The sequence below is a fragment of the Crocodylus porosus genome, unplaced genomic scaffold, assembly GCF_001723895.1.
Source record: "Crocodylus porosus isolate Cpor-Errol unplaced genomic scaffold, CroPor_comp1, whole genome shotgun sequence".
In the NCBI taxonomy this organism is placed as follows: Eukaryota; Metazoa; Chordata; order Crocodylia; family Crocodylidae; genus Crocodylus; species Crocodylus porosus.
The window spans coordinates 28599983-28604850 of record NW_017728949.1 but is presented as its reverse complement, the minus strand read 5'-3'; the positions used below and the strand labels follow the sequence as shown (position 1 = coordinate 28604850).

Sequence of the window (4868 nt, the reverse complement as noted above, 5' to 3'; positions counted from 1 at the left end):
TCATCATAAGGTCTGCTTTCCTGATCTCTGATCATGCGTGTGGCTTTCCTCTGCACCCTCTCACGCTTCTCCACATGCTTTTTGAATTGTGGGGCCCCAAAATGTTGCATCAACTGAGTTTGCTTCTGGGTTTTCAGTGGCACACTCCTTGCCAAATGTTTTTTTGTAATGTTTTTGGAAACTCATGGAACAAGCCAAGAGAACTTTATTTACATGTAGGAAGGCAAACAAACAAAGCTGTAAACACAGGGCTGTTCAATGTTCATGTGAACCAGTGATTGTCAAGCAGGGTCCCATGGGTGTAAATGTTGATAGTGGGGGGTACAACTCTGTGCTGCCACTGCCCTGGCGCTGGCACTGACTGGGCTGCAGCCCTGTGGTCAGCACAGAAATTGCACTGCTGCAGCTGGGCCCTGGCTTTGCCTAGGCTGCAGCCTGTGCCTTCCCACTAGCATAGAAATCTGAGAAGACACAGCCCCGCCCCTCGCTGTGCCTCCCCAGTGTGTTGCCAGTGCAGCCTGAGTTGCCTTTCAGACCCTCTCAAGGCTGCCTGGCAATACTAGCAAATGCCGTTCCCAAGACAAATCCAGAATGGATTTCAACTGGGATTCACGGGGCTCAAACCCATTGCTGGCAGTGGCAGGCATTCCTTAAATGGTATTTTTCTGGAGGCAGGAAAGGGCAAGCTGAGACCTGGCATCTCCCAAAGGTAGCCTGGGACTATGGGGGGGTCTTGGGTCTAAACCAGTTGAAAACCACTGAGGTAACCCAACGAAAACAAGGGTGGGGAGGTGCCACATTTCTGGATGCTTAGAGTCACTGACGACTGGCTACAAAGGATGACGATGACTATAGGTTCGTTATAATTGTTCATTATGGATTATTATTAGCTCCTTCTAGTTATTACTAGCATTATTCCATTATTATTGTTCTATTGCTAATAATAACTGCTGTTGTTGTAAGTCAGCCTGGTGCTGCTGGCACCTCCCCTGCGGCCGCCCGAGCCCAGCGGTGCTCCCCTCTGCCCCCGGCTCTCCGTGGTCCTGGGAGCGACGAGAGCGCGACCGACCGCCTGCACCCCGCGGCCCGCCCCGCCCGCCCGCCCCGGGGGGCGCAGAGTCCCCGGCCCCAGGCACTCACGCGGCGGTGCGGTGCGGTCGGGCCAGGCAGGAACAGGCTCGGGGACGTCGCAAAGCGAAAGTGTCACAGTCACAGAAATAGGCCCGGAGCGGCACCGCCTACCGGCCAATCACGAGCTGCGAGCCGGCTCTGCAGCCAATCAGAGCGCTTTCCTGACGGGGTTCCCCCCCCCCCGAGTCCTACTGCTGGCTGTTCCGAGCTGGCGCTGTCCGCCCCCGGCTGCCGCCCGGATGGCAGGAGCCGGCCAGCGCGTGGTGGCTGCTCCCTGTCTAGGAGCTGCCGGGCGCCGGGCGGGTGAAGGGCTGGGCAGGTCCTGCTGGGGCATAGGGGCGGGCACCGCCACTGGCGCTGACCTAGCAATAAGAAGGAAAATATGATCAAGTGGGTGTTAACCTGAGGTCCCGGGACACTGCATCTAGGGCAGTGGTTCATTTTCACAGCAGTGCAGGGCTGGAAGGGACCTCATGAGATCAGCAGGTCCAGCTCCCCTGCTTCTCAACCTTTTTGTACTAGGACCCTTTTGTAAGCACCAATGGCCAGTCCCGACCCAGTAAATGATTCAAGTAGAAAACAGTCCCCTGGCCTTGCGGGTGCCCCTTGCACCCAACCCTGACTCTGAGGTGGGGGGCAAGCAGCCCCTCGCAGGCTGGAACTCTGACAGCAAACCCATCTTTCCCCACCTTTTTTCTCCTTTAAGGGAGAATTGTTGTTTGATCCATTTTTGAAGTTTGTTCGTAACCCTTTCTATTCTTGCGACCCACTGTTGAGTCACAACCGACAGGTTGGGAAACGGTGGTCTAGGGGGTCCATCAAAGATGACCATGAGCCATGGAAAGTATGTGAATGGCTGCACTTACAGTTCAGAGGGGCCTGCACCTCCATTTGAAGTTTTCTAGGGGCTTGCAAATAAAAAAAAAGGCTGAAAACCACTGGCTTAGATTAAATCCAGAGTAATTCACACCCATCGGTTCATAAAATGGTGGAACCATTCAAGAGAGTGGGAAAGGTGGTATTGATGTCTGGGGACAAACAAGCCTTGCCATAAAAGTAGACACTTGTGGCTGACGGTGTCTGCACAGCATGCTGAGGATGAAGTGGAGGGGTAAGTTTCCAGGCTGGGAAAACAGGAACAAAGCAGGAGAGAGACCACTAAGGAAACCACTGCACAAAAGGGAGTTTCAGGTTTGGGTGTGTGGCAAGAATGCACCATTCTAAAGCACTGACTGAACTGGATACCAATAAAGAAAGGGAACTGTGAAAGACCAAGAGACAAGCCATTAACAAAAAATACAGGTGAACTAGAAATCAGCTAGGAAGAAATGGAGGAATTGCTAGGCACTGCAGTCTTGGGGAGGGGGGAGAAAAAGCTGTCTGCTTTATGCATGACATGGCCCAGAAAGAAATAAGCCAAGACACTGCTGAGTCCTTTTGATTAGTACTGAGTTTTCTCAACCTCCAGTTAAGTCAAAAGAGGTGTTTGTTGAGCTATGTCCTTGGTTCACAACAAGCAACCATGAACTCATAACTATAGGGCAATATGAGAAAATTCTTTAGTTTTGCTTTTGTGTTCTCACTATAGAAAATCTTCCTGTCAGCACTTTAGCCATGAGATGTATCCATTTTCTAGCTGGCCTGGCCTGTAAGAACCTTTACAGTATAGGGCATACAGCTGTTCAACTCACTTGCAAGCTGTTGTGGTAATTTTTTCCCCCTTTGTCAGGCATTGTAACTAATAGAGTGACTGTAGCATGGGTAACTACACTCATGCTAATTTTAATGTAACTAACCCAGTAACAGCATTAGCACAGTGATAGGATGGACCGCTGGGTTGAAATCTATAAGTGCAAACTTGGGTTTTTAAAGCAGACAGTAAATTACATCAGTGTGACCATCTAGCTGCTTGCTTTACTAATCCAGTCCAACACTGCTTGAGTCCATTGTAAACTCATCGGCTACATCCAGACAGGCAGGCATTCCCCACACTGCCCCCTTGCAGCATGGAGGGGGAGGGGGAAGGGTTTTGACCCCAGGAGGTCCCTCAGAAAAGGGGGGTGGCACACATGGTGCAGGCTCCTAGCTGCAGGAGTGCCACAGTTGCAGTTCCCTAAGGACCCCAGGTAAGGCTGCTGGGGACAGCAACCTCCCCTGCCCCATCTGGGGTAACCTGCTGTGTGCCAAAATGCCTGTGTTAAGGGCATTCCCTGGGGACAAGCAGCAACAGCACAAGATATGCTGCTGCTACTTGTCCCCAGGGGGAAACAAACATCCATGCTTGTCTGGATACAGCCATATTGTTTTCAGCAGCTTATGAGTCGGGACAAAATACCTGTCAAAGGGACACATACCTCCTTAAAGCATCAGTGAGGGGTTTTTTTTTTCCCCCATGTGGATTCAGTCCATATTTTGCTCCAAACTCTTGATCCTGAGAAAAGCCACTGGGAGGGAAAACTGTAAAATATTGTCAGTCTTTCACCAATGTTTTGCGGTGTTGTGACAAACTTTGATTCTCAGCTTTATGTTAACTTGTGTATGGGTAACTTGCATAGGATACAAGCTGAACACATTTCTCTTGATTATTTTGCTAGAGGTAATCTGGTTTTGATTTTCACCAAAGGTCTTAAATTTGCTACTTTTTTAACAGCATATTCAAGAACTAAGCTATTGTATTAAGACAGCGTGGTATTTCCCTTAGCTACAATGAAATGAGTGCTTTATGGATCAAATTCTGCTTTGACTTCTAATGTGATAAGTGATTGGTGCTCAGTGCCTGGTCCATGGGTCTGATGTGACCCAAGAGGCCATGTCACCCAAACTCTGGGTCTCTCCACTGGTCTAAAAACATGATAACAGAGTGGTAGCAATGTTATTGCCACTCCCCCATGGCAAAATTCATGGACTGATATGACCCTGTCTGATAGATGGCACTGGTGCACAGTGGGACTGGCATGTGAGGTTGAACATGTGAGGTGAACAGCTGGATCCAGTGTGTGGGGCTGGGCCAGCACACTAGATCACCCCTGCATACTTATTCCACATTTGATTTGGCCTGCGGACCAACCTTGTGCAGGATCCAGCCTATAAACCAGCCTCACACCACTCCTCTAGCTCATAGGGCTAGAAACTTGAGCACCACTATACTAAATGATTGCAGTGTGGCCCAATTTTCTACCTGATGCCCTGCTTCTGTCATGTGAAAGGTGGATCCTTACATCTGTCCGGGGCGTTGCTGGTTGAACGGCAGTGTTCCGTTATTCCAAAAGAGGTTCAGAAGGCTAAGTCAATGTAGGATATTGCTGCAAACATACAATTAACCTTAACTTTTCCTGATGTGTGCCATTTGAATTACAATCTTAATTTTAAAGGTACTGCTAGATGTACAAACACTACAAAAACAGAACCTGTAAATACTGTGGGGTGGGGACTGTTTGCATAGTGTCTATCATCCAGCTTCTATTGAAAATATTTGGTGTAATAAAGCGCACATCTCACTGAATATATACTGTTGTGTGTTTTGCTGTTGCAAGACCCAAATTATGCCCTTGATTCAACAAAAAGCAACCATAAACTAGTTTGTTTTATGAACAGGAAACTGAAAAAGTCTTTAGTTTTACTTTTGTATTCCTATTATGGAAAATCTGTCAGCATTTTCCCCATGAAATATATCCAATTTCTAGCTTGCCTGTCCAGTAAAAACATTGACAGTAAAGGGCATGCAACTGTTCAGTCAC

At 48.7% G+C, this 4868-nt stretch overlaps 1 protein-coding gene across 1 annotated transcript in view; it reads right to left on the bottom strand.

Annotated features, from left to right (window-relative positions):
• The window catches only part of STAT1 (signal transducer and activator of transcription 1), a 37985-nt gene extending 36778 nt beyond the window's left edge, over nt 1-1207 (bottom strand). The window contains exon 1 of the mRNA XM_019554368.1: nt 1141-1207. The gene's annotated coding sequence lies outside the window, so the exon portion shown is untranslated. The remainder of the gene's footprint in view (nt 1-1140) is intronic.
• Nucleotides 1208-4868: the final 3661 nt, after the last annotated feature.